Genomic DNA, 12,377 nt, shown 5'->3' with positions numbered 1-12,377 from the left:
TTTATTGTGGCTCCCCCCTGCTGCAGATTCAGATAGATCTCGATGGATGAAGTGTTATCTGCAGAAGTTCGAAGCCAGGGGATAGGAATCGTGGCCCTTCTGGATCCCAGGAGCAATTTACCTGCAGTGTGGGAACTAGACCCTGGCTACAGTGAGCAACAGTGCAGCAGCACAAGTGAAGGGCTGTTCAGAAACTGCTGAAGTTCCTGAGGCTTCTTCCCCCTTTTCCCTCTCTTCCTCACGTGTGCTGGTAGTGAGGCAGGTGCCGTGGCTCCCCAGGGCAGATGGGATGGAGCACTGCCTCCTCCAGTGCCGGTGGGTGCAGGTGACCAAGCCTGTGCTGGCCCCAGCAGCCCGGGCTGGGAAGCAGGCTCTGATACAGTCGTGCGCAATGCTGCCTGATGATTCACTCAACTCGCTTTTCATTCCCTTGGGAACACAGAAGGGAGCCAAGGAGCACATCAGCACCCTGCAGACACAGTTTCCCCATGCATAAGCTTACCCTTCCAAGTGAGCCTGTGTCCTTACTCTTAAGGGGAGTATGGAAAACCTGTCAGAATAAACACCAGTAAGGATTGTTGTTGTGAAGTACAAAGTAAAGATGTAGCTTACTCCCTCCAACTCTCATCAATCCTAATAAGAGGTGAGGGGTGAGCCTGAGGGCTGTCCTGCAAACTGGGCAAGGTGGTGATGCAGAGTGCTACCAGTAGGTCACTGGGCTGGCCTGGAAATAGTTTCTTTAGCAGAGTAAAAATACCTGACTTTGACAGCCAGCATGCTGGTTTGTGTATGCATAATTTGCTGTGATCATGCTATAAATCAAGATGAGACTGCTAAAATTATGTATGACCTCATTTGATAGATTATCTAATAAGAAATTTGCTAATGCAGTTTATCACTTAAAAAGCCATACGACTGCTAAGGATGAGTACTTTACTGCAGCACATTTAAACCTAATTGTCAGAGGAGAAAAGCAAGCGGATTTCAGAGGTGAGTTAGAAGAGCATCCTTATGAGGATGATGTCTTCACTAAATCAGTGGTGCAATGCAGCAAGCAGGGTGGAAAGGAGTCTCCTCTGGATAAAGGTACAGAAAGCTGCTAGACAAGGCTGTGCTGTGTGAGAATACTGCATGGACTCACTAATCAGTAGCACCTTTATACAAACAGTTGTATCCTAACTGGCATGCTTGCTTTTATTGTTTAATCTAGTGTTATCTTTTAATTTTTCTGACATTTCAGTTCTTTTTCACTGTCTTGCAACCAGATCTAAAATCCCTGATATGTGCTAAGAAACTACCAGCCCAGACCTCTAGCTTTAACTAGCTATTCTGGTTATGATGCCTGTCAGAATAAAAAGGGTAATTGTTTTGCTGCTATATGTTACCATCAAATATTTTTGTTCTTCCAGTCCTGTGACTCATTTAAAAAGACCGAACATCACTTTGACATACACAAACAGAACTAGAAAGCAGCTCAAGCCAATGAAATAAAGCTTGTTTTGCAGGTTTGTTAATCACTTATTCTGTCCCAATCCCAAATTTATGATTAATATGATTAAAATATAAATGTTGTTTTCTTTACTGATGTTTTTCTGAAGCTCATTCTGGGGTCTAAATACCTGTATATACTGCCTGGATATATGATACTGTTCAAAGCCTCTGAGATAAACATTAAACCTCCTCACAACTCTGTGTCTGTGTGTGTGTGTGTGTGTGTGTGTGTGTGTGGAGGGGGAGGTGTTAGAGAAGTGATGATTTTGAACTCCATTTTAGGACTGGGAAAAATGAAGTGGAAACATGAAAGAGCTTACAAAGGGCCACACAGAAAATAATTATCAGAGCCACGGCTAAACCTCTGATTTCCCTGATCCCCATCTCATCTCCTGACAGCTGGAGAAAAACTTGTAAATGTTCCCTTTCTACACCCCCATCCCTTGAGCAAATCCTGCCTCATTTGTACACTGCCCAAAAGGGGGAGTTTGTTCTTCTCCAGGGAAAATGATGCATTAGGGCAGAAATGGGGAAATCGCATGTTGCTGTACAGAAAATGTGACCATTGGCACAAGAAGGCAGGAGGTAATTTCACTGAGCACTGCTCAGTCAAACCAGTAGGTGATACCTCCACACTGACTTAGGTGTGTGACTAATGACTTGGGATTGTAGAGGAGCTACTGGTGTCACAAGGAAAGCAAAGATACTTGTAAAACACTGTAAATTCCAAGGCCTGGGATCAAGAGCTGAAGAAAGATGTTTTGGTAGAGGCATAAATTAGAGTCAGGCAGAGGGACTCCCTGTGACATTAGCATAGGAGGCCCACCTAAATATTATGATGCCTTTTTTGATAATGTAGTGGCAGCTGAGTAGCTGGAACTGTTCCTGAGAGGCCAGGAGCCTGCATTTCTGTGTGAACACTCAAAGCTGTGCATATGCATCTGCCTGGAGTGATTTATTTACAAAAGAGAAGAACACAAAGTAATGGCAATATCATCTGCTCATTAAGTGGCCCAGCTCTAAAGGGGCGAAGACACTTGAGGAGTAATGGCACAGTTCACCATTAATGCCTTTCCCCACTGACATTAATTGACACAAGCTGAGCTAGTGGATTTTACACTGAAGACACATCTCTACGAGAAGCTGGACTCAGGGCATCTGCTCACTCACCCTAGACTGTCAAATAACTCCCTGATTATAATTTTTGGTCACAGTTGATATGCCTTAGGACAGAAGTTTCATCATAAAGCTTTCATTAGTCATTCCTTGAGTCATCCTGTTTCATGAGCTCTTACCCCTACCAAGATAAAATCTAGCTATCAGTAACAATTCTCAGAGACCTACCAGTCAGTGATTCTATGATGCAACCTGTAGCAGCCAGGCAGAATTTACTCCTCCATATTTCATCTCCTGCCAGCCATCAGCAAGGCAAAGTAAAACCAGCTGCTCTGAGCCCACATTGTTGCAGTGAGATTCCAAGCGAGAGATGCTGAACCTCATTTAAAAGCAAGGGAGAATCAAGAGAAGAAATAAAAGTCCAAAGCCTGTACCCTTGAAGCTGAATAGGTTTTTTTCCTCAATACACATCTATTCAAAATAAATGCTTCTCATGCCTGCTGGGCAGTAAACCTTGCCATGTAGCTGCATATACTGTGCTTGGCCATATGGTTAGCAATGCACCATGACGAGAGACATATCATAAAAATAGTACTGGTAGAAATATTCTTAAAACACCACTTATGGGCCAAAAATACCCTCCAGAAGAAACAGACCGTGAAAGTACATATTGAGGTTGCTATCTGGTACAACAGGCAACTGCTCCTGCTGTGCAAATCAAAAGGTGGATTTTTTTCTTTGAAAACATTAGGTAAATATTCCTGGAAAGACAGATTTTAAGTGCATGGCAGGGACTACTGCATGCATCCACTGATGAATGGTTAAAGATTGCCCAGAAAAGTCCAGGGGATGTGGGAAGAGAGCAAGGCTGCAGCTGTGGTCATACCTGAGGACTAGGATACATTCCTTCAAAGGGTGGAAATCCCACCCTACCATAGATTCTCCTCGATCATATGGGAAATCTTTAGCTGAGTCACCAGAGAAGAGCAATACAGAAATTTCCAAAGCTGGAAGGAGCAAAGTTTAACAGACATCCTATTATGTACAACTTACATAATCTGAGTACTGAGCTGCTTAGATAATATAGTGATAGAACTTTATAGAATTAAAAAAGAAAAAGCTTCTCACAGATGAAAATATATCAAGAATGGAATTAAAGTGCTCAAAAAATTGGTAAAATAAGTCCCATTTTCCTTCTGGCTTTATTGGACATTTCCAAGAGGGACTTAATGCAACAAAGATGATGCCTCAACTCTTATAGCCATGACACCATTTGCACTCAACCGTGACTTCTCAAAGCATTCTTTTGCTTTTGGAAACAGAAACTTCTGGTGACTTAAACACAAAAGGCAAAGATCAGGGTTCAAACAGTAGTCTTAAGAGGACTGTTTTCTTCCTCTTGAACTGCAAAACTTGCACTAACTTCAGTGTGGATTCCTACTCTCATCTGTATGCAACACCAAACGTCTTGCAAAAGACGAGCAACTCTTATCTCCATGTACATAAAGATAAACACAAAAGTCTTGCACAAGTGGCTGCAGCAGAGGACTGTAACTAATGTGGAAGAGTAACAATGTAAACACGTTATACCTAGAAATATTTCTTCTTTGATCACAAATTTTGGGCTTTATCTATGTTACTTAAAATACAGGAGGCTTAGATCCTCTACTGGCTTAAGTCATAGCTCTATATCAAAGCATGTGGAACTCTGTTGATTTGTAAAAGATGATCACATATTTGTAAAACATATTTTGGCCTAGATGGCTGATAGACTAGAGTAAAGGAGTAGAAGGAAATAAACCCTTTTAAAAGATAATAATCACATACTTCAGTGAGGTGAGCAAGAAAGAAGTATGTCCTACCCAGCGAGAAATGTACCCGTTTTTCATACGTACAAGCCATGTTATCTCTAATGAAATAACAACACCTTGTGCTGCAGGAACAAGATGACACACATATGAACAATACAAGGGAGGGCTTACTTCAGAAGTGTTTCTTCTGCACTGCTTCTGGTACCTTTCTCTGTGCGCTTTTCCAAAGTAGCACCTCTCTGGTGGTTCAGCTTTCATGCAGGTTATTCAAGGACTCTTTTTCAAGTACCAGTACGCTTGCAGGGATAAGGTTTATCTGAAAGGCAGGCTATGCAAACAAACATACAATAAACTCATGCAGTTCCTCATTTTTTCCGCTCCAAAGATTGTTCTTCCATCACCTGACACTTTGGGGTAAAATGCATCCACAGGCTAGAAGCTAGTATGTAAACGTCACATGCCAAACATAGGGAATGCTAAGGACATCCATGGCTGAAGAGTTTCCGTGACAAGAGAAGCCCATATTCATGTGAGGGTGGAAAACTCGGTTTACCAACAGTCAGGCCATTTGCTTTGGAATAATTTGATCACTGTTGGCATTAGACCAATTAATAGTTTACATGGTGCAACTGTGCTTGGGGAAGCATAGGCTTCCAGCTTCCATGACTAAACACAGGACTGAAAAGGGCAAGGAACGATTACAAAGGAATTCAAGTTATCTACTACCAGAAGGCAAACCTGATTTCCAACCAAACACCTGCCATTAAAAAATGGTTTCCCACAAATTCCTCATTTCCTGTGTGGAATCTCATATCTAAGGGTAGCCAGGGATGAGAGGTAAGATGTCAAACCATTTTGATTATTGCCAATAAAAGTCTGCTTGTTCTTTGCAGCGATAGAAAAAAAAATGAAAGGTGCACCTGTGGTGCTGCTCATCATTTTGAAGCTGTTCTTCAGGATATTGTATTACTTTTTGTCTCTATTTATTTCCAAGTGCTATTGCTTGGCAGGCAAAACTCTTGGACTGTGTTATGTACCAATCCTTCCAGCATCTAGGTTTTCACAGCATTATTAGTACTCAAGAACACAGGAACAGATCTAAAATAAATATCCCACTATACTCTTCACTGAGTCCTATGCACCAATTACTGCCCTGGGATAAAGAAATGCTTGGTATTCCACAACTGGATGGAGAACAGAGAAGGGAGAGCTCACAGTGAAATGCCGGGAGCTCGCTGGCTGTAAACAAACAGAATGGAAGATAAATCAAAGCTGTTCTTTGATCCCAGCAATCTGGGCCGTGTTCTCTTTGACTCTGCACCGACAGCCAACAGCCCCTTTGCTCCCACACTCACCAGGCACGAGGCATTCCTGAGCCTCCCTGTCCCACAGAACGGCTGGGTTGGTGCAGCATTAATCAGGCTGGGATGAGTCTGTGCAGGCCAAACAGGGGCAGGGCCCTTTGCTCTGTCCCCAGGAGCAGCACAGGGAGCCTCTCATGGAGGAGCAGCCGGCTCCGCTGCTCAGTGCTTCCCGTGACCCAGGTGCCTCAACTCCAACACTCATCATGTTTCCCTCTCTGCTGCTCCCAGAGGACTTCAAGGTTTTCCCTCAGATGCTGTAATTTAGCCCTTCCAGGCATCAGTCCTGTTCACCCATGCGAGGACAACAGAGTATTTAAAGCTGAAACAGCCAAAGAATATATTCAAGAATCTATGATAAAAGCTACAATTTTATGCACCGTGGAGCATCCATCAAGGAAATGCACAGAGCTAGTGCCACAAAATAATTACATGTGCGGAGTCCATTGTAAACACAGCTTTTATGTGCATCAGCACAGCTGGGGACAGTGTTTAAAAATATAATTATGTAATGCATTTTATGTAGTCTGTGAGCCATTCAAGTGATACCATCGGTTCAGCAAAATTGCATGCAGTAGGTCTGTATCTATTGGCCTGAGCAAAGAAACATTTTTCAGGAGCATTATTTTTTTTTTCCTGCCACAAAATAGATTTGTCTCCGATGCCTACGGGGGATTTGTATCTCTGTCATTGGCCACTTTCTCTCCTACTTTCACCAATGAAGGAGAAAGAAATGGGGAGTTATTTTTGGCCTTGCAGCAGACTCCAGCATCTAAATCAGTTAGTTCTGAAACCACTTGGGGTGGTGCCGGTTCTGTTTTAATGGCTTCAGAGGGAAGGAATTTGTGATGTCTGACTGTAAGTGAAAGGAAACAAAGCAGCTGTTGTAGGATGGAAGGGCAAGGGCAAGGTTAAGGCTCTGTGTAAGGAAGCAGGGTCCAGCCTTCAGTACTAGACGTGCAGCAAAGGCTGAGCTGTGGCTAGGGCAGCACAGAGGAGGCTATTACCAAGCCACACAGAGGCTTCGGTTAGCAGGAGATCTCTATTAAAATGCACAGAGAAAGCAAGCTTACAGCTACACTAACTGCTGACACCCTCATACCCCCTCCCCACTGCCACCCCCCCATTTAATTTATCCTTGCAAAGCTTGTAGTGTATGAGCTGCAAAACACGTAGAGAAAGCTTTGCTTTCCTTCTTGTTCAATCTGCAATTACAGCTCTGTTGAGGTGATGCAACAGTAAAATTTCTGATACAGCGCTTCACCGTGCTGCTAAATGATAGGAGCTGCAGCACCCACAGATGTATACCTGAGACAAAAATTCAGGTTTGTAGATATTACCTTATGGTCCTTTTAAGGCCCCAAGGCTTTCACTACTTTGCAGACAGTAGATTATATGTCTTGGCTAAATCCTACATGGAAAATGATGTTTGAGCTGTCAAAGTCTCTCTAGGAGACCCAGAAGATTGTTTCCTTTCATTTAAACAGACCATTAAAGAAATCTGTACCTAGTTTCATAACCGAAGATCCACAGGTGGGAGTAGCAGATAGCTTCTTCAGCTAGCCAGGAGCTGCCTGGCACATACACAGGACTTGATGCTAATTTCTAAATATAGGATCTGATATCAGAAAAGAGATTTCCTTTCTTCTGTTAGATGCTGGGTCATGTGTAGCATACAGAAAAAGAGAGTGGGGATCAAAATCCTGGTATCTGCATTCCTGATTGCATGCTGGCATCACTGAGAAAGAGAGACAGCTCCTTGCATTCTCTCTTCCTTCCTATGAATATTGTATTTCTCTTTGCTTAGTGGGATGGCATTGATGGGAAGACGGAAGAAATCACAGCCAGGAGAGTCCATCACTGGCTGCAGCATGGCACAGCAGAGCCAAGTGGGAGCGCTGCTGTTGGATCACACCCCAATGATCAGCAACGCTCAACAGAAGAGCCGTTTGTGTGAAAGACAGACACAGCCATCATCCAGCTACACCTTCAAAAGGAAGCAAATACAGCACTATTTGAAAAATCTCAGAGTTGCCATATGTTTGAATCCAGAGCTCCTAAGGTGTTTAGACGTTTCCTTCCCCATGGAAATCTCCGTAAAATACATTTTGTAGATGAAGCTCTTTGTGTTCTCTGTGGCGGATTGTGCAGATAGAGACTAATACAGTGCATACCACCTAATTTCAGAGAAAGCTAGGGCAGCTATCAATGCCTTGCCCCCACTGCACAGCCTACTGGCACGTGTTGGTGACCATATTTCATGTCACTTTACACAAGGAAGTTCAGGTTTCCCATGAACAGTTTAAGTAAGCAAATATTCACACATATATATCCGTTCCATAGATTCTGAGCAGAATCTTTATACATTATTAGGGAAAGATTGATTTGGGGGAGGTCTGAGCAGTTAGATGGTTTCTGTAATTAAACTTGAGGAAAGGCAAACTTTTGCATTTCTAAAATCACTCAACGTGATTTTAACGTTGCACATAATGGGTTTTTTTTCTGAGGAACTTTATCAACACAATTACTGCTTTGCAGCACAAGATGTACAGTATGGTTAGCCAAAATTAAACTATTACCTCCTATCATGCACACAAACAGAAGGTATAGATAAGCAGTACTTTAAAAATAATTTTCTGAGCAGAATTGGTCAGTGGCTAACTAAAAAGTCCTTCAGTCTGTAGTATCAGTATCAAATGTAGGAATTTTATGGTAGGGATTTTTTAAAGATGTAACATTTTATATTCTCACGGGAATTTGCAGTTGACCACTTGAATGTGCTTGATAATTTAGGGCAAGACAGATTTAACACCTGCTGACAGTGAGCTGGATTTTCAAAAACACATTGTTGAGCAAACACGGTCACAAGGTAATATTGTCTATGGCTTGTTTATGCATGAGATAATTCCTTTGTAAGTCTGGTTCAGAATGAATGATTCACCAACAGGTGAAGACCAAACTCTTCTTTATATGTCTTGTCTAATCCAACTGGTGCAGTATGAGTATAAAATGAGTTCAGAGATCTACTGGTTTGGACTCTAAAATACTGTATTTACTACCTCCCAAAGGAAACATGTTAAGTAGAGTACTGTCAGCAGATGGGACATGGGGAAGAGGCAGGAATGAACAGGCAATGCAACTTCCTCAGGATCACATAACGGCTTTGTAGAGGAATTCACAGCAGAGCCCCTGACTTGTGTTCCACAGATTGCTAACCATTCTCAGGTCAAACTGCTTGCAGTGTGCCTTTCCGTAGAACATCACACTGCACTACCACAGAAGCAGCAGAGACCGTGTTCATTGAACATTTGTTAAACAGATCTGGTTTAAGGTTCTTAACAAAAAAGTTACTTGAAAGGGTATGCTCTATCCAAGTGCATTCAACAGCTTTATGCCTTATAAGTTAAAAGCAAATTTGATTACAAAAAACACTTTCAAATGGAATGTGTTTTATACGATCACAGGGAACCTTCAAAACATAAAATTAAATAATTTATGTCAGTACCTTCTGGGTGAAGCCTAGCTGTGAATTCAGAGGTAGAAATATGCAGGCAGAATGTTGTGTCCTAGAAAGAAGAATGAGTGCTACTTCTACGTTTCTGAGAGCACAGAGAATCCCAATACTGACATGAGCACGGAAAAAAAAAATTAGTTAAAAGCAGGGAGAATCCTTCAGACTGCGTGTGCAGACGCTTCTGAATATCTATAAAGAAGTTAGTGCTAACTGTATTTATTAGTTAGCTGAATTACCTAGGTGTAACTAAAACTCTGATTCCTTGAAGCCAGTCACTCATTCTTAAAATATGGTACATATGTGAAACTGTTACCTCTTCCAAAAGAGACAACTGCCTTGGCACAGCCGAGTAAGTATTACTGCAGGGTAAATAGTGGGATTTGGTCACCGGTCTGAAGGAGTGTTGTAAGGACAACCCATCAACCCCTTGCCCTTAAATTCCTTCAGTGCTCTTCCTTCAATCCTTCATACTAATGTTATTTATACAGTGTTTATTAAAAGTGGTTTCTAATTTCAGGTGCCTCACTGAAACCACCCAAGTGCTAGAGGTTTGCACACCTTCATCTCACTCCAACTGAGATAATGGAAGCAATGGGCAATAGCTGGTCTCATCCTCCTTCCCTGTGACTGCAGCAACACATTCCCACTTTTTCAAACATCACCACTCAGCACAAATGGCTACTCAAGTTGTATTTCCTTAAAAAGGTGGGAGTTGGGGAAGCATTGGCTATCTGGGGACTTGCAGGCAAAATATGTGTTTTAAGTAAGAAGATACCAGCAGATGGATTTCATGGAGCAAAATGTGAAACTGAAACCCAGCTTGTTAACTGTATCTTAGCAGGGTACAGTTGCAGGTAATAATTGTCTTCACAGTCAAATTTTCATGCACTTCCCAGCCCATGAAATGGAAAGTTGAGAACATGATCATCCTGACTGGCAGACGGAGCAGGTGGATGGCAGCTTTAAGCTACTTGGAAACTACAAAAAGAGACACAGCCTTTAGAGCAAGTAGGGGCTGGTCAGCCTCTTCCATGGTAACCCTCCAAAGCACCTCATAATGAGGGTAGTTCCTTTTACTCACTATGAACCACAACAGAAGTAGTGGTGTGGCTTCATCAACAACCAGGACAACAAAACAACTTTTAAGTTGTTACTGTTTTAAGGACAAGGAGAAGGTGATAACCAACATCTACCTGCAGCACCATATAAGAGCACTGAGTGTTTCTTCCCTCCTTGGAAAAAGTAGGTAGATGTGGAGAAAGGTTCGCAGAAGTTCTTACCCTCAATCCTACCCTGAATTTTCTATGGCTATCTTAGACATAAAGCCAGTTTTGAGTATTCACTTACCTGGCACATGCAGGTGAGAAATTGGTCTGTTATAAAGTGAGAGAGTTAAAGGCAAGAATGGACCACTACAATCACCCTTTCTAATCTCCAATGTATTTAATTTCAATTCAGTAACCCCATAAAGAACCACATCAGCATCTATTTAAGTAAACATCTGGCTGATGTCTTCTGAAAAGATATTCGTTCTTGTCATAGAAAGAGTATATGAACAATCACTCCTTAGGAGGCTTTTTTTTTACTAATAAAAATAAATAATTTCAAAATCAAGGCAAATTTCTAATTTGAGCTTACTTACCCTCAGGTTCCAGATGTCTGAGACATACTTCACCAGTCTCCACACATTATCTTGAGCCATTTAATCATTTTTTTGGTAGTTCCATCTTACCATGAGGGTACTTTATACTGAGCAAATCAGCTTTCAATCTTCTTCCTGATAAAGCTAAACCAGCTCTCCACTGAGGCTCTCTACTAAAGATTCCAGGCCTCAAATCTGTTTATGGCTTTCTGCGAAATCTTTAATCAATACCTAGGCAGCTAAAATATCTGCTACAAAATAAAGAATACTGAGACAGAAAAGGGGCACACAAGGAGGAGGAGTGTGCACTTTAAACAGCAAGTCTACAACATTACAAAATACAGTGCTCAGATCTAGACTTCATCTGTTTTACTCTGTTTTGTTAAGTTCCAACCTTACCATTAAATCTCCTGGACGTACAGGAATAAAAAATTAGGGAAATCATTGTATTTTCATGTCTGAGGACAAATTTTAGACCCCTCCTGCGTTACAGAGAGGCACTGTGCAAGGCAGTGTTCAGCCAGAGGCTGGGATTAAGGAGCTGTGCAGAGTGTACCCAGGAGAGCCAGAGCTGCCTGGAGCTGGCTGGAGGGGTGCTCTGCCTCCTGCTGCCAAGGGCTGGCTGGGACTGCTTCCACCCTGCCCTGCTGTAGGTCACCTGCTTGGACCCAAACAGGGCACTGATATTTGGGCTGCAGGCCGTGGCTATTCAAGGACCCAGTTCATATTTGCTAAGCTGTTAATTACAGTGTAGGACTTAGTTTCTAATACCAGTGACACAGCAGGAAGCTCCCAAAGTCCCTACTTCACCGTTCTCCACCAGTACCAAGGGGACTCCACACTACTCTTTCTTTCACATCATTATGCCTTTAAAAATTACCAGATCACAGTTTCAAGAAGGAGCCATCCTTGGAATGGCATATATTTAAAAGAAAGGCAATTTCCAGTTACTACAGTCTGTAAAAGCCAGAGATCAGATTCAATTACACTGCACTTCGTAATTTACAATCTGTTGGTGTTCATTTCAGCAGAGCCTTGTTAAATGTTCTCTTGCTGCAGACCTTCAAAATGTTCTTGCCAACTGAAAGAGCAGTGGTTCTTAGTCCAGAGCCTCACCATAACTTTTGCCATTAAAATCCAGGTCAGACTCCAGCGTCTGCTCACAAACCCCACTTAGGCAAGGACGGCGCATGGCTGGATTTCAGCCCAATGAAGGAACCTGGTGGGCCACTGAGCAAAGCTGGTGTGAGCCCACACTTAAAATGTGAAGTCACCTGAGTATACAAATAAGCAATATATCAGATTCTGACAGGCTCACTGAGCTATTACATGATTCTAAATCCAGAATTTGAATGTCCTTGGATTTTTCTTTTTTTGAGAGTGAGGCTGTCTGGCTTCAACAGTTTGGTTGTTATTGCTGTGGTACACAAGTCCTTAGAGAT

This window comes from Chamaea fasciata, unplaced genomic scaffold, assembly GCF_029207755.1.
Source record: "Chamaea fasciata isolate MVZ Bird 193981 ecotype frontalis unplaced genomic scaffold, bChaFas1.0.hap1 SCAF_3, whole genome shotgun sequence".
In the NCBI taxonomy this organism is placed as follows: Eukaryota; Metazoa; Chordata; class Aves; order Passeriformes; family Sylviidae; genus Chamaea; species Chamaea fasciata.
The sequence above is the reverse complement of the archived record's forward strand: the minus strand, read 5'-3'. Positions refer to the sequence as shown.